The 18688-nt window shown below is 42.5% G+C and overlaps 1 protein-coding gene across 1 annotated transcript in view; it reads right to left on the bottom strand.

Annotated features, from left to right (window-relative positions):
- LOC137640269 (serine/threonine-protein kinase TNNI3K-like) overlaps positions 1-18688 on the bottom strand; it is a 152800-nt gene that overhangs the window by 66479 nt on the left and 67633 nt on the right. Inside the window, exon 2 of the mRNA XM_068372865.1 lies at positions 164-400. The gene's annotated coding sequence lies outside the window, so the exon portion shown is untranslated. The remainder of the gene's footprint in view (positions 1-163; positions 401-18688) is intronic.

The raw sequence follows: 18688 nt of genomic DNA, 5'->3' as shown, positions 1-18688 counted from the left end.
AACCACCTCAACACATTCATATCCACTCTAGCTGCTAACTCATTTCTTACACCCGTTCTCACCCTCACTACTTTGTTCCTAACCCTATCTACTCGAGATCCACCAGCCATACTCCTTACACACTAAAATAACTAATAAAAATAACAGAATAAACTTTACTTACAATATAAATCGTCAAAACTGCTATTACTTTAAAAAATAAAGGTTAAAGATCAGATTTCAGCTCCAATTACATCTGAAGAGATTGTTCATCCGAACATCAAATGGGCAATCCCAACGTCCCACTGTGGTTCCCAATCACAACTGTAATCTCCCCAATAAAGAGCTTAAACTCACAGGTGGACCGAGGTGTAACTATCTGCTGTCCATGCGAATGCAAGCCTAGCACGTTACCACTGCACTGTAATGATAATATGATATTTTCATAATAAAATAAATTCTTGAATATACTTAACTGCTGGTTATATAAAAGAGCTGAAGTCCCCTGACACCAGGGCAGAAAATTCAAATCTCGCGCTATCGAAGATACGCCAGGTGTACCAACCGCACCCTAGCGGTAGAACAGGTGGAACCACACACCATCTCCAGTTCTTCCATGCCTCATAGCCATACCATAGGTAGTCTCTAGAGGGGAGGAGGGTGGGTGTTAAATTTATATAACCAGCGGGTAAGTATATTCAAAAATTTATTTTATTATGAAAATATCATTTTTAAATATAAAACTTACCCGCTGGTTATATAAAAGAGCTGATTGACACCCCTTGGTGGCGGGTCAGAGACAGCTACATATAGAAAATTCACTTAAGGGTTACATACAATAAACTTAAGCGGTTCTCACCTGATAAGGAAGCTGACAGCAATGATACTCTGCCTCATTTCGTCCGCTATCCTTAAGAGATCCAGTATTCCACTCGGGTTGAAAATCTCTAGGAGCTGTCCAACGGTACAACCACCTATAACATGACAGAACCTCAACCAATACCCTTGTTCCGGGTGCACTCAAGGAACAAATTGACCACCTAACCAAATCAAAGATTGCGGAAGACTGACGACCAATCTCCACAAACAACCATAACAAACGAGTTCCAAGAGATAGAAAAGGGGTATTAGGAAAAAGGGAACGTAGTGGTAGATCATTCACCTACTATCGCATTTGCCGCTATAAAAGGACCCAACGTAAAAAAGTCCTCATAGCGAGTCTGAACATTCTTCAAATAATGGGATGCAAAAACAGACTTACTTCTCCAAAATGTTGTATCCATCAGACTTTGCAGAGAACGGTTCTGTTTAAAGGCCACTGAAGTCTCTACCGCTCTGACTTCATGTGTCTTGACTTTGAGGAGCCTCTGATCCGACTCATCACACTGAGCATGAGCTTCTCGAATCAACAATCTAACGAAAAAAGACAAGGCATTCTTAGACATGGGCATCGCGGGTTTCCGGACTGCACACCACAGAGCGTCTGAGTTACCTCTCAGATTCTTAGTCCTGTCCACAAAGCCGTAGCGCTCCAACTGGACAGAGAACCCTTTCCAATTCACCACCAGCCAAATCAGAAAGGTTAGAAATCTCGAAGGATTTGGGCCATGGCCGAGAAGGGTTTTCATTCTTGGCCAGAAACCCCAGTTGCAAAGAACAAATGGCTTTCCCATTCCGAAAACCAATGTTCCTGCTTAAAGCGTGTACTTCACTAACTCTTTTCGCAGTGGCGAGGGTAACCAGAAAAAGGGTTTTCAAGGTTAAGTCCTTAAATGAAGCAGAGTGTAAAGGCTCAAATCTGTCACTCATGAGAAATTTAAGGACAACATCCAAATTCCAGGCGAGGGGAGCTGTTTGAATCTTCTTGGTCGTATCAAAAGACCTAAGTAAATCTCGTAGATCTTTATTATTAGAAAGGTCTAGGTTCCTGTGTCGAAAAACCGTCGCCAACATACTCCTGTAACCTTTAATAGTAGATGACGAGAAGTTATGCTTAACTTTAAGGTCCAAGAAAAAATCTGCTATTTGGGAAAGCGAGGTACTGGAAGAGGAAATCGCGTTAGTCCTACACCACTCCCTGAACAACTCCCACTTGGACTGATACACCTTGATGGTTGAAGACCTCCTTGCCCTTGCAATTGCCTTGGCTGCCTTCTTCGAAAATCCTCTAGCTCTAGCGAGTTTTTTGATAGTCTGAAGGCAGTCAGACGTAGAGCTCGGAGGTTTTGATGATTTCGGGCCAAGTGAGGTTGTCTGAGAAGATCGGGTCTCATGGGAAGGCTTCTCGGAAAATCCACCATCCATTCCAGTACCTCTGGAAAGCAGCTCCTTGACGGCCAGAACGGAGCTATCAGTGTCATTCTGGTCTCCTCGTGCGAAATGAACTTCTGAATCACTTTGTAAAGGATCTTGAACGGAGGGAAAGCATAAACCTCCATGTGTGACCAGTTCATCAGAAAAGCGTCTATGTGCAAAGCTTCGGGGTCTGGAACCGGAGAGCAGTAACACTCCAGCCGTTTGGTCTTCGCGGTGGCAAAGAGATCCACGAGAGGTCGACCCCATAACCGCCACAGACTCTTGCAGATGTCCGGGTGCAGAATCCATTCTGTGGAGAGAACCTGACCTTTCCTGCTGAGTCTGTCTGCGCTCACATTGTTGACCCCCTGGATGAACCGCGTCAAAAGAGTCACCTTCCTTTCCTCCGCCCAGACGAGAAGCAGTCTTGCAATCTCGTACAGAGGCCAAGAGTGGGTCCCGCCTTGCTTCACAATATAGGCCAGAGCTGTCGTGCTGTCCGCATTAACTTGGACCACTTTGCCCCTGATCTGCTTTTCGAAGCCGATGAGAGCCAGATGAATAGCTAAAAGCTCCTTTTGATTGATGTGGAGAGAGGTTTGCTCCACCGTCCAAGTCCCCGAAAGCTCCTGCTTCTCTAGAGTGGCTCCCCACCCCGAATTGGAGGCGTCGGAACACAACACAAGGTCTGGGTTCCTCTGAAGTAAAGACAAGCCTTCTTTCAGTCTGGGCTCGTTGTCCCACCATTGAAGATGAGACTTGATGGAAGCCGAGATGGGAATGCAATCTCTGTCGAGGCTGTCCCCTTTCTTCCAATCGCGGTTGAGATGAAACTGAAGAGGACGCAAGTGCAACCTCCCCAGGGTCACGAACTTCTCTAACGACGAGAGAGTCCCCAGAAGGCTCATCCAATCTCTGACGGAGCAAAGATCTCTCTTCAGGAACGTTTGGACTTTTAGGGGGGCTGCTTGGATTCTCACCGACGACGGAAAAGCCCGAAAACTCCGACTGTGAATCTCCATCCCCAAATAAAGAATCTCCTGGGATGGAATCAGTTGTGATTTTTCCGAGCTCACCAGGAGGCCCAGTTCCCTGGAGAGATCCAAAGTCATCTTGAGGTCCTTCAAACAACAATCGGCTGAGGAGGCTCTTATCAGCCAATCGTCCAGATACAGAGAGGCCCTGATTCCCCTCGAATGCAGCATGCTTGCCACGTTCAGCATGATCTTGGTAAACAATAGAGGAGCCGTGCAGAGTCCGAAACAAAGAGCCCTGAACTGGAAGACCTTGTTTCCGTCCATGAACCTCAGATAACGTCTGCAGCTGGGATGAATCGGAAGGTGGAAATAGGCATCCTGAAGATCTAAAGAGACCATCCAATCGTCCTTCCTCACAGCTGCCAGAACTGTTTTCTGAGTCTCCATAGTGAACGTCGAGTTTTGGACGTAACCATTTAGCACACTTACGTCCAGAACCGATCTCGACCCCCCGGAACTCTTGGGTACTAGAAAAAGGCGGTTGTAAAATCCCGGAGACGTAACATCCTGCACTTCCTCTATTGCTTGCTTCTCTAATAAAAGAGACGTCTGCAGAAGCATGGCTTGCTTCTTGGGACCCTCTCTGTATTTGGGCGAAAGATCCACCGGATCTGTGACTAAAGAAGGATTGGCCAGGAAGGGGATCTTGTAGCCCTCCTTTAACACTTGGACGGACCAGGGGTCCGCTCCATTCCTCTCCCAAGCCTCCCAGAAGTGAGTCAACCTGGCACCCACTGCTGTCTGAAGGAAAGGGCAGTCAGACTTTACCTCGGCCGGACTTGCCCCCTCTGCCTCTAGACTTCCTTCCTTCTGGTTTAAAAGAGCCTCTTCCAGAGGACTTCCCACGAAAGGACTGAGGTCGAAACCCAGAAGAAGATTCCTTAGGTTTACGAGAGGAGAATGACGGAGGCAAAACTTTCCTAGTCGAATGAGTAACCAAGTCATGTGTGGCCTTCTGCGTGAGGGCAGTAGCCACCTCGCCTACCAATTCCTGCGGAAATAAGGTATTAGACTAAGGTGCGAAAAGAAGGCCCGTTTTCTGGTAGGGAGACACTCCTGCAGAGAGAAAAGAGCACATCGTGGCCCTTTTCTTGAGAATTCCAGCTGTAAACAAGGCAGCAAGTTCGTTGGAGCCATCCCTCACACCTTTGTCCAAGCAGGACATCAAATGAACCAAACCACTAGTGTCCGTTTCCGTCATATCAGAGACCCTCTTACTCAAAGCCCCCAGAGCCCAGTCCAAGAAATTAAAAACTTCGAAGGCCCTGAACAGACCTTTAAGCATATGGTCGAACTCTGGAATGGACCACCAAATCTTCGTTTTCCTTAAGGCAAGACGACGAGAAGCATCTACCAAACTTGAAAAATCCCCTTGGGCAGACGAAGGAAAACTCAAGCCCAACACTTCACCAGTCTCGTACCACACACTAGATTTAGAGGCTAACCTAGCGGGAGGAAAGGCAAAGGCCGTCTTGCCAAAAGATTTCTTGGAGTCCAACCAGGAACCCATTAATTTCAAGGCCCGCTTAGAGGATCGAGAAAGAACCATCTTGGTATAAACTGGAACCTTGGTAGCTTTACCTAAGATGAATTCAGAAGGCGGAGAACAAGGGGCCACAGGGGTAAATTGATCCGGGAAAATTCCAGTCAGAATAAGCATAAACTTGCGAAGATCCACAGCATGCTGATAATGCTTCTCCTCCTCATTCTCAGAGACTTCCTCAATAGGATCATCCTCATCCGACTTTTCCTCAAGCTCGTCTTCTGGCAGTGCAGCAACAGCTGCAGCCTGAACCGAAGGAACAAAGTCTGGATGGGACTGCCTGTCAAGGCCAACATCTGCGTCTACCTGATGGGGAGAAGTAGAAGTAGATTGATGCGAAACACGAACGGGTAGACGATCTTCTTCAACCAACAACTGCCTAGACAGCTTCGAATCCGACTGCTGTTGAACAGAAGAACGCTTGAAATCAGAAGGTAAGTGTCGAAGATCGCCGAGAGGCCGCGTAAAGTCCGAAGACTGTTGACGCGAACGATCAAAGAAGTCAGGATGTCGACGCTGCGAATCAATGTTTTGACGCGAAGCGTCCAAAAGTTGTTGACGCGGACGATCCACTACTTCAAATCGTTGACGTGTCTCGTCCACTTGTCGACGCCGATGTTCTTCCCCGCGACCAGAATACGAAAACTGGTCAACCAAAACTCTCTGACACGACTCATCAAAATCAACCTGGCGTTGAACACTATGACTGGGAGACCGCCTAAGCGATAACTCGTCAAGACCAGAGACCATCGAACGCCTGTGCGATAACTGGTCTGACATCGAACGCCCAGACATAACGCCAACACCTGGTTGATAAGAATCCATCGACGACGAGAGTTGTTCCTTCATAGACACAAGCGCAGACCATTTCGGATCAACAGAACTCCTTAAAGGAACATTCGCACCAACGTCACCACGCATTTCGGGGGAAGAAAGCCAATCCGAAGGAAGAGGGGGTGCATGAATAGTAACAAGATCCGAATCGGAAGGAATCCTATCCACACGAACACGGTGATCTGTACGTTTGGCCGGAGTGCACGCGATGGGAGAACGGAAACGTTCCGGTGAACCCCACGAACTACATCCTGGACGCACAGGCGATTCTCGACGCTGTGAAACATCATGCGTCCGTTTAAGCGGTCTTGACGCGCGACGCCAGATCTCACTCCCCGACCCTTCATCGGAAGACGGGGATAACGCATGAACCTCACCTTTCCTACGATGAGGGTGAACGACCTGAGCTACGGCAACAGGAACGTTCAAGGGAACGTCTGCACGATTGATGACGCTTCTCGTTCCCTTAAGCCGTTCGACATTACTTCTCCCATGGGTTCGAGAGCTCGAAAGAGGTCTTAGGCTAGGTGAACGACAAGATCGTGCAGACGCACCCTCCGCAACACTAAACACATTAGCAACACTTGTCACAACACCGAGAGAGTCACGACTTTTCGGTACACCATCAGACACTGAAACACTTTCCACAGTTCCGATAGGATCACGGTTTTTCAATACCTTTAACTCGGAAAAAATTGTATTTCTATCGGCTGCTAAGGACTCAACTTTCTCACCAAGAGACAAAATAGCAGTAAACATGTCTTTCATAGTAGGTTCCTGATCTACCACCACAGGGGAAGGAATAGGATTAGGAACAGGTACATTAGGTAAGGCTCTATCCACAGATCGGGAAGAACTACACCTAACTATCTCTCTCTAGTCTCCTAACATAACGATCGAAAGTAACAAAATCATCATCAGTTAAGGAAAGACACTCATTACACCTATCATCTAATGAACAAAATTTACCCGTACATTTCACACAAATAGTATGAGGATCAATATACCCTTTAGGAAGTCGAGTACAACAACCTTCACTAACACACCTACGCTGAGCAGGGGAGGAGTCGGCCATTTTGAATGCTAACGTGAGAGACCGACGAGCAAAAAGTAAGGGAAATATCAATAAAGAAAATCTCAAACAAAAAGATTTCAAGATAAGAAACAAGGGAAAATAATCAACGATAGCTTAAACTCAAAAAAGAACGTTGTACATCACCAAACAACTTCCCAAGAGAGTAAAACACGAGAGCGAACTTCTATATGTCAGCCAGCTATGGCGGCAGAGAGAAGAACTGAAGATGGTGTGTGGTTCCACCTGTTCTACCGCTAGGGTGCGGTTGGTACACCTGGCGTATCTTCGATAGCGCGAGATTTGAATTTTCTGCCCTGGCGTCAGGGGACTTCAGCTCTTTTATATAACCAGCGGGTAAGTTTTATATTTAAAAATTAATGACAATTATAACTACAGTATAATCAAACTTGAGTTCTGTTGTATAAAACACACAAAAATAATATGTTTACCTAGCTATCATTTCTGAATTTAGCCTTGCTTTAACAAAGCAACCAATTGCACTGACCAAGTCTTACATATCTTAAGCAGAATAAATATAAACAACCTAATAGAATCCACATACTGTTTTAAAATGACAAATTTAAAAGTAATTTGTATTCTTTGTAATGATACTAATCTTGAGCTCTTTATAGGAAAATATACTTTCGGCAAAGCTGGAAGACTAGCCATAAGACCTTTAGCGAGATATAACTACCCTAGCGAAGGGGGGAGTTAGAACCAGCTACTCCACCCCCCCCCCCCCCCCACACACACACACACCTTTATTCTATAGTCACTTTTGATTGCAGGCAGGACTTGCAAGAGGATAGGTACTGGCGGGACAAATTTATATGAAGAGCTCAAGGTTTTTATCATTAGGAATTATACAAATTACTTTCAAATGTCATTTGTTCTGTCACTAAATACAATCCCTTTTGCTCTTTATAAAGAAAACTCACCTTTAGATGGGTGGAAGTCCTAACCACCTGGCTGATTTTTTACCCGAGGTGAAAGTCTCATCCTGATACCTCGCTAAACTTCCGTGCATGTGCAAGCATTTGCGGCCTGAGCAACCTGTGTGATTGTGTGATAGCTAAGTATTGTGACTTGTCTAAGTAAGAATTCTTGGAGTCCAAGGACTTCTTTGAACAAACCTAAAGACATTGCCACTAGGGGAAATGGAGACGTGACAAATATATGAACAAATATCAAGTTACACAAGGGAAATGGACATTACCTACAGACAGCAGAGATCAGCTTGCAGCGTACCGTAAGATGAAAGAAAGATGCCTGTCACTCTTATCATTCAGCCCATACTTGATCCTGGGTAATATCTACCCTCAAACATCTGCTAATTGTCCAATCAAGGAGCTTGAGGTGTTTAAACCACTTGTTGAGCAGCCACCACAGGACTGATGGAGAACATCTCCATGTTCCTATGGGTTACGTCCTGCAGGGAATGGACGGTGAAGGTCATCCAACTCTTCCATATCTTGTGGAACCTGCACCACCGTAATTTTTTTTAAATGCTAGGGACGTACTTATACCCTTAACATTGTGAGCTCTTTGTTTCTGCAACTGAGGAGGAAAGTCAGGATTTAAGGATCGATCTATGACCCTGAAAATCCAGACTGCCTCGATGGAGAAGTTTCCTTCGATTCTGCTAGGATCAGCCAGTCGTCTAAGTGGCAAAGGAGCCGTATGCCGTTCTTGTGCGCCCATGTTGACACTAGGGCGAACACTCGAGTGAATACTTGTGGTGTTGTGGACAGGCCGAAACAGATATACTTTGTTGTTGAGGGAGAACCTTAGGTACTTCCATGAGACATGATGGTAGGGGACCTGGAACCACAGGTCTTTGAAATCAAGAGTGACCAAGAAGTCCTTTGGTCTGACGACCTGTCTGACTGTTTGGACTGTCTTTATCTTGAACGGAGTTTGTTTAACAAACTCGTTCAGGGCTGAGAGGTCTACGACCGGTCTCCAGCCTTCAGACGCCTTTTCGATTAGAAATAGTAGACTGAAGAAGCCTCGGAACTTGTCTCGGACCTCTTGGAGGGCATTCTTTTCCAGCATGGCCTGGACTTCAGGCTGAAGGGCCTGTTGCTTCGCAGGCATCCTCCCACCGGTAGACTGGTTGGAGCAACGCCGCCCCCGCTAACGGGCATAACCACTCTGATTCCTCCTGTCCCATCTACTTCTCCTGAATCCTCTGGGCCAGAAGGGTTACCTTTGGCCTCAGTTCCTTATTGTTGTTGCTGAGGTACCACTGGGTGTGGGCGAGATGTCATAGCCCAATGGAAGAGAGTGTTTTTACTTTTTTTCCTCCAACTTTCTACAATGGCCTCGATGTCCTCCACATTAAATAGAGCGGAGCCATCCATCGGGACGTTGTGAAGCCTCATTGCTTCTCTCCATGGCACTTGTCTTCTAAACTCTAAGACAACCGCGTCGTGTTGTCTCAGCACCCAGTTGACCCACTGATTGCCGACATTGTGGGTTAAAAATTATATGGCCCGAGTGCCGGAAAGCAGAAAAGCAGACATTACTTACCTGTTAGTAAAGTCCTTGGTCCTGAACAAGTAACCTACTATCCCAACCACTAGCCTAGCTAAGAGGCAGTTTGCAAAGAGCACTTTGCTACCTGCTCCATATTTGCAGTATCAGCCTGACAAAAGGTGGAGGGAGTAGGCAGGAGAAATGTACGGCCACATGAGAATAGGCTCTCTTCCTGGCACCCCTGACCCCACCTCAACCAAGGTGAAGCCACCTTAGTCTTGGTTGGCCTACGAGTGTTAAAAGAGGTCCAGAACTGTATCCTTTCCCTTGGCTGGAGCAGGGTCCGGTTCCTCCAGTTATTGACTTTTCTATTGCAAACCAGGACTTGGAGGAATACATTGTCTGCATCCCTTTGTTCCAAGGGATGAGATTTTTGGACTGGGGGAAGGTGGCAGTTTGCCTTCAGAATGGTCTGAACTGTCATCAAAATGCTCTTCCTTGTCCGAACTCACATCCATAAGAGAGCAGACAGGGTGTTGGTCATTAACAGGTATCTGATGTGAGGTGTGAGACCTTGGAGGAAGTGCACTGTGTTCCAGATGTGCGGAAGGTAGTCCGTGGCTTGTGGATTGTTCCTTGGGTACCCTTAGCACTAAACGCCAAACCCAGTTTTACAGAACCATCTTTGAATTCTTTCGTTTACTTGGGTGGATGGAGAAATTTGCTAAGTGAAGGAGTTATTTTGCTACCCGACAGTTTTAAGTCCTTGGGAGGAGCCCTACTAAATGGAGGTTCCTTAGGAGCTGGGAGACTTGGGACTGCTGAGTCTAGAACTATAGGGATTAACCTGTAGTTATCGGTAAGAGATCTCTCTCGGAGATCTCGAGCCCCCGGTGGAGGAGTCTCTGCTCGTTGATGCCTCCTCTGTTTCCGAGGGATGATCGGAATAATCCCCAATCTCTCAGGCTGAATCCTGGCTGGTGACAGGTTTAGAGCATAGATATTGATCATATCTGAATTACCTATGTAGGGAGAAGGGCGTCTGGTAGGACGAGGAAGTTGTTGTGCACTCCTTTGTTTTGGGTCAGGAGTGAAAATCCTTACTGAGGAAGTTATGAGTTCCACAAAAATTACTCGTGTCCTTTTGGGGATTTAGCTGGTTCTGAGACCACTTGTTGAAGGGCTTTTACTAATTCTTGAAACCAGGGCTTATCCTTTGCATAGGAAACTCTCGTTACCGTTCCAGTTTCCTAAGGGTCGGTGATTGCTCGCTAGGATAAACCATAAAGGAGCTTGGCAAAGGCCTACACTGTGCCATAAAGGAGCTTGGCAAAGACCTACACTGTGCCGGTGCACTTTGATGGCTAGGTGCATCACCAAGTGCTCGTCGGCCAGGAGGTCGCTGAGAAGGCACGTACAGTATTGGCGAAGCGAGGGCCGTTCAAGTTCGTACTGATGGCGAGTTGTGCTTGCTTCTATTATACGTACTTCAGGGGCTCGCTGTAGGTCAGAAGCTCATCAAGAAGGTAAGCCTTTGTGATGGTGGGAAACGCACACCTCAGATATGTGTTGGTCAGGAAAGCCTCTGTGATGATGGGTAACGCACACTTTGGGTGTGCTTGGTCAGGATTTTGCCAAAGGGGCGAGTACAGTACTGTATAGGCGAGGAGAATGTTGGTAAGGTTACTGTTGATGAGACGAGTGTTGGCAAGGCAAGTACTGTACAGTATTGGCGATAAGAGTGTTGGTAGGGCGAGTACTGGCCGGGCGAGTACTGGCCAGGCGAGTGTATGCAAGGCGAGTGTTGGCGAAGCGCGTGTTTACGAGGCGAGTGCTGAAGAGGTGTGCGCTGGCAGGAGAGTACTGATGAGGTACAACTAGAGTTGCTGTGTCATTGTGCATAGACAACTTAAGTGTCTGTGTCTGTTGCCTCTCAAATTTATATTGCACTAAGGCTCGCATGGCTTCTATCTCATCTAAAGAATTACTCTTTTGCATACACTTCCACTCGGACAATTTTGAAGTGACGTGTGTGGTATTAGTCTCGCGGGTTGGCATGCGAGCTTAACCCTTTCTATTACTCGAGTGGTCCTGAGTGGTGTGGGTAGGTGTGTGCGCGCGTGCGATTCATTCAGCTGCTGGGCGAGTGTGGTATGTCGACTATGAACGTGTGCACGAGGATTGAATACTTTGATCGCTTGCTATCTCGCTGTGTTCGTCAAACCGATCATCTTTGGTAAACTTCTCTGCAAACACACTTTGGAGAAAGTCAGACATACTCCACGTTTGTTTAGTGGGGAAAGTCTTGCCTAACCTAAACTATTCTCTGTAGGGGAGTGCGGGTTACTGCAAGAGCAGCAACGTGTCCTGTTCTACTCTGACCAAAGTAAAAGCTCTAGGCTCAAGGGTAGGTTATAGTCCCTCTGGTCTTAAGATAGGTATGCTGTGTCCTAGGGACCCAACGGCGCGGGGCGGGGACTGTAATTATCCGCCCAACACCATCATCGTCTAACTCAAAAAAACTACGTCCCGTTGAGCTGGTGCGTCGGTGAGATGACTCTCAGACTTGCTTGAAATAGCCTCTCGGAGTAGACCAATCAGGACATCATCTTCTCTCCCTCTGGTAGGAAAGACGAACAACACCTGTTGCCATTGTGGGGTAATCGTCCTGTGAATGGGACAATATTCACAATCGTAGGTGCAATGCATCTATCTCTTGATTGTGGGGCTAGGCTTACCCCTTGAGGAACTCCAGTTAAGGAATGAATGACTTGATTATCTAGCATCGTAACATCAAGGGTCATTGAAGCTGATCGAAGTATGATTAATAACGAATTAATAGAAGATAATAAATAAATAACTACTGTAATTAGATATTTAGAATTTCATATACCCTTTAAAAACGAGTAGGAAGGCTAGCTTCCGATATAAACTTAAAAATGCCATTGGCATCATATAGAATGTCTTATATGATGTCTCTTCCAAGAATTTTGTTGAGGATGTACCTGACCTCTTCATTACTAGCTTCCGAGAGGAATCATTCTCAGATATCCCAAGACAGGGACATTCAACAAGTAAATGCCTAACAGTCAGGGGAACCAAGAAATCATCACAAAATGGCTGACACCAACCAGTCATGAGTCATTCGTGTGTGGCCAATTCAAAGGCGACAGAGGGCAATCAACCACCTTCTTGGCATATTCCATACTTCCATGGAGGTATAGCATTCGTTACTTCCTTCTTTATTCGGATCAACAGAATTCCAGTAATATTGCCAAATACCATCAAGAGAATTTGATAAGAATCAAAAAGTCATTACATGAAAGAAGGTATCTTCCAGAAGTAATTTATCTGCTGCCTCTTCATTTCCCAGCACACCCACATGAGCCTGAACCCATCAAACTTAACTTCTTTACCTGCAGTGCAACAAATGCCATTCTAAAATTTCTAAAACTAAGGGGTTGGTTGGATTAAAAACTGTCAGTGCCTGCAACACACTTTTAGCATCACTAAAAATAGTAAAATTACCCTCTTTCATTACTGCTATTTCAGGATACCATACAGCTCTGTTTTAAAGAAAGCGTATGTTAAAGGGAGTGCACGTTAACAACTAAAACAAGAACTGGACACCTTAAATCCAATACCAGCACTGGATTTGGAGCCTGTAATTGTCAGCAGAGGCTGAACGCTGAGGGGAGGGCACTGTGATTACTCCGGGCCACAAAACAACAGGTTGTTTAGGTGCACTACTGCTGGTAGGTCTAAGTGGCACTCTGGGCGAAGAAGCCTCACTCTCGCCTCGTGTACCTAACCGGAGAACCACTAACAGGTTATCTCTGGAAGGAGAGCCTGGAAGCCCTAAAGAGGGACAGAGGTGGTGTACAGTACCAGCAGACGAAGATTCCCCTGTGGAGGAAGTCCGAGCTACTTCTCCAGGGGAAGCAATTGGGATTTCTGAGGTGCCGGGTTGTTTTAGCGTTAAATCGCCTCCACTCTTACTCGATTACTCCCCAGAGGAGACCGATTGAGCAGAGTCAAGGTGTTAGGATAGATGCACAAGAATAAGATGACGTGGTTTCTCCTCTATTGAGGATGACCCCAAAGGAGAAGAATCCCTCTTAGTCGTCGTCTTCCTGCATTTTCCAAATTGCTGCCACTGGGAGGGAGACCACTCCCAGCACACCACATAGAGACTCCTGCGTACAGGCATACCCTCTACACGCAGAAAAAAGCGAGAGGAGGTCTGTCTCCAAGGAAGACATGAAGGTGCTGCATTGGTGCCCTTCCCTGCCTGGACAAACCCACATTCTATTCAAATGCACACTCAGATATGTATACCAGAATAAGGAAAAATAAAAAATTTTAGGCCAGTCGAGTCTTTTAATAGGTTTTGAAAACAGAGTAAGAGATCAAACGTCAGTTCTCTTCCGAGCCAAACTCCAAAGTGGCGTGTGTTAGATATCAGGCGTGTGAATGGGATGGTGAGTCGAACCCCGCTAACTAGCGGAGGGGTGTATCACCTCGCTTAAAGTTTTACGGCTAGTTTCAGCTGTTGCCGAAATGGGTTAATATAGGATACTTTAATTACTTTAAAATTTGATGTCTATCTCTCACTCTGAGTACATTGTTTACATTTGGGAGACTGGTGTTGAGTTATTGTGCATGCACTGCTTGCACTTGCTTTGGCCAGCTTTTCTGTTTTTTGTATGACGTAATCATTACCTGGCTTCTTTAACCAAAATTGAGCTTCCAAATATTTATGCAGAAGTTCCTGGTTGTTGTTCCACAACAGTCCTTTTTTTCCCACCTTCGCCTTCAGTTTAAGCTTAATCACCATTACATATACATCTCCAAGAGGCAACATAAGGGAAGTACAATCTATTTTGAAATTTAGTGTAATTTCATCTATTGTCGGCAATTGATTAGGATGAAAACAGTGTATAGCTCTTGTTACTCGTGAAAGTAAAAAATAATCCCGAAATAATGACCCAAGGGAATCGCAAGCTCAACTCAATATGTACCACTTGCCAAAACATAACAGTGAGATTATGTTTATTTAAAAGCGAAGCGAGCAAAGGCGGAGCAAAATCCATTAGAAGGAAATTTAGTGAATCATAGATAATTATGATACTTTAATTTCCAGCCACTTACATAAACCATATATTTCTCCAACTGGTTATCTTGTGTTTATTTTGCATTTATGACCATTGTTATTTCCGCAAATCACTCATTTTTGGCACTTCCCCACCCAAAAAACCTGTTTCCCACTAGTGTCCCACATAATTATCTTTATATAAGGGGGTCAGTAATTATGATACTGTACTTTAATTTTCAGCCACTTACATAAACCATATATTTCTCCAACTGGTTATCTTGTGTTTATTTTGCATTTATGACCATTATTATTGATGCAAATCACTCATTTTTGGCATTTCAACACCCAAAAAACCTCTACTTCCCAATGGTGTCCCACATAATTATCTTTAATGAGGAGTCCAAAAACTTGGAAGTGGGTAGTTTACCCCAATAATCATGGTCAGAAATGCATAAAACAAGATAGTGAGTAGGAAAAATATATGGTTCACATATTTGGCTAGAAATTAAAGTATCATATTTACCCTCCTCTCGAGTAACTATAAGAGTGCTGAAAGGTTTGTATTTAGCGCAAGAACAAAAGCCATTTTTGATTGAAGCAATACGCTAAATTTTGGGGTTCTTTAACCAACAAACCTGGGTTTCCCACAGAGTTACCATCGTTATTATTATATATAGGTGACAGGAGCCATAAAAAAAAATAAAAATGTTTACACCAATACTAGTCAGAAGTGCATAAAACAAAACACAACCAGTTTGAAAATTATATGGTTCATATATTTGGTAAGTAATAAAAGTATCATACTGGACGATAAAACTGCAGAATAAATGCGTATGCTGTAGGAAGAAATATAAAGGCCTATCCAAATTACGACATCCTAAAAAACATTCCCTTGCCTAACCTATGCCTAACTTCACCCAGGAGATAAAAGAATTACCAAAACTTTATATAATTTAGAATAGTTTTTTTTAATAATTTGACAAGAAACCTACCAGTAGCTTTACTGGTTTTATTTTTACCCGGCTGGCTAAGAATACGGCAGTGTAAGGGGAGGTTACAGGTGGGGCGTTAGCTTATTTCCCCCCGCCCCTTATAGTTAAGTAAGTGAGGACATGGCTTGTATCTTAGGTTGAGGGAGAGGGAGAAATTTAGGTTACTTTGTGTCCATTATATACCATTTCCCCACCCAAAAACCCCAAGTTCCCACTGGGGGTCCCCCCATTATCGGTGGATATATATAAATAATTATTTCTGAAACTATTTATTAGCGACAGGAACGAGTGTCATTTTCGAAGAGAGTAGATCTTTTTCTATGGAAAATAGTCATTTTTTTCCCCTAGGTTACATTACCCTGTAATACAGTACAATAATACCAAGAAATCACACCTAACAACTAAAGGTTAGAGGTGTCTGGTTCCAATTCCAGTTCCATCAGAATAGATGCTCACCAGTACGTCAGCCGGGCAAACCCAAACCCTCACTGTGGTGCCCTACCACAGCAGTGGCCTCCCTAGTAAACAGCTTAAACTCACAGTCCTGGACTGGGATCGATCTGCTGCCATGTGAATGCTAGGCAACCACATCACCACTGTATTATCCAAGTGTAATCAGCTTATCCATTACTGTTTGAAGGTCATCAACACTCAGACTACCAGTTGTCATCATATCTTGTTTTTAGTTTTATATCTAATGTAAAAACAACATGCAATGATTTTAGCAAGGCCTATTCTAAAAATAAGTCGGCTGGTCTGAGTAGGACGAGCAGGTTGGCATACGCTACAATAAAGATCTAATTAATTCCCATATTTATAACTGAACTATTATTTACCGCACCTATATTACATTTCATTCGGTATAAATATTGCAATTCAAATGAACTAACAAAATGCTACGGTGAATTTTTATTACCTGAAAGTAGATAAAATAGGGGTTCAAATAAGCGCCACCGGTATCGACAAAGTAGGAGTAGGTGATAGTGTTTAATTACGAAATAAGTTGCCTATACAACGGCTCGTCCAATTGTGTAACTGATTAAGTGGTATTATTATTATTATTATTATTATTATTATTATTATTATTATTATTATTATTATTATTATTATTATTATTATTATTAAATGCTAAGCTACAACCCTAGTTGGAAAAGCAGTATGCTATAAGCCCAGGGGCCCCAAGAGAGGAAAGAGCCCAGTGAGGAAAGGAAACAAGAAAAAATAAAATATTTTAAAAAGGGACTATTAAAATAAATATTTCCTATGTAAACTATGAAAACTTTAACAGAACAAGAGGAAGAAAAATTAGATAGAGTAGTGTGCCCGAGTGTACCCAAGCATGAGAACTCTAACCCAAGACAGTGGAAGACTATGGTACAGAGGCTATGGCACTACCCAAGACTAGATAGCAATGGTTTGATTTTGGAGTGTCCTTTAGGGCAATTATTCTTGTATCCTGTTTTGCATGAAATGCTCTTTTGTTCCTTACCTTAGTATACATTTCTTTCTTACTTACTTGTTTACTTGTTTTGGGTTTAAATCCAACCCTCCACTGAAGTCGAGTGAACTACTTCTCGGGCGGGTCCATATTAATCATCTAACGAAACATTTTCATTATAACTTATACAATTCTTTGATTGTAGCATCTTCCAAATCATATGATCTTGTGAAAAGTAATGTCTTTAGTTTCTTCTTAAATTCAATTGCTCCCTTTAGGTCCTTCATTTCAGTTGGCAGTTTATTATAGTGTCTAGGCGCACAGTAGCTAAAAGCCCTTTCACCAAATTTACTATTTGTTCTTGGTTCAGATAGCCTATGTTTGTCACTCATGTGTCTTGTGTTAACATTTGTTTCTAGTTATAGTTTATTCAGGCATTCTTTTAGATATTTTGGTTCAGTATCTAACGTTAGTAAGAGTAGCTTGTATTCAATTCTCGCTTTTACCGGTAGCCAGTGTAATTTAATTAGTGCAGGGGTAATTCTTTCCCTATTGTGTAGTCCTTTTATTAATCGAGCGGCTCTGTTTTGTACTCTCTGAATTTTCTTCAGCTGATAATTTGGTAGGCCATAGAACAGTGAGTTGCATATAAAAATGTTAGAAAGGTGGGCAATACCATTAATCATTGATAAACTATGGTTTGGCCTTTCATTAGGTTCATGGCTTGCAGAAGAAAACTATTTTCATATATGTATTGCGTTCAACATTAAAATTACCCGTAACTCAGATATTACATTCTACAGTATATAAGCTACAAATAATGAAGAGATTTTATTTATATTTTGTTTAAGTCTATAGACAGTCTCATAAAAGCATAAATAAAAAATGATATTGATATTGTACCACTATATTAATTGTTTGATACAATAAAGAAATTTCGCAATCTTAGAAAACCAAAGTGATTTTCGATAAAAATTTTTCTAAAAATAGGCATTTTTAAAATCTATTAATTCCTGAACCTTTATTCATCAATTATGCTCATTTGTAAATACGAAATCGTCTAGTTTAAATAAATTTAGACTATAAATAGTGGTCTGTTAATCCTATTCAATTAAATAATGAAAAGCACAAGATTTTTCTTGGCTAGATACTAAACAATAATATCAAAAGACAGCAAATGAACTGACGTTTCACATTGAAGAATATAGAAAAATAAATTTCACGTCAATACAAATAACATAACCAAGATTCAAAATATCAAGAATAATGCAAACTCAATTCAATTAATATGGTTGATGTAGTCGAAGGAACATAGGCTTTGCAGAATTTTTAATCAAATCAAGCACAAGAAAAAAATATTCGGATCACAAACAACAACGTGGTATTAAACCAATGAGCACACATACATAAATATATACACGCATAAAACATACATTCATACATAGGCCTACATACACACACACACACACACACATATATATATATATATATATATATATATATATATATATATATATATATATATATATATATATATATATATATATATATATATATATATGTGTGTGTGTGTGTGTGTGTGTGTGTGTGTGTGTGTGTGTAATACAGTGTATGTGTATACATATATGTATATATGTACATAATATATATATATATATATATATATATATATATATATATATATATATATATATATATATATTACAGTATATATATGCATACATACATATATACATACATTATATATATATATATATATATATATATATATATATATATATATATATATATACACATTATATATATATATATATATATATATATATATATATATATATATATATATATATATACATACATACATACACACGCAATATATGTATATATATATATAATATATATATATATATATATATATATAT

This window comes from Palaemon carinicauda, chromosome 4 (genome assembly GCF_036898095.1).
Source record: "Palaemon carinicauda isolate YSFRI2023 chromosome 4, ASM3689809v2, whole genome shotgun sequence".
Classification (NCBI taxonomy): domain Eukaryota; kingdom Metazoa; phylum Arthropoda; class Malacostraca; order Decapoda; family Palaemonidae; genus Palaemon; species Palaemon carinicauda.
Note: the sequence above shows the minus strand (reverse complement) of the source record. Positions and strands in the feature narration are given on the sequence as shown.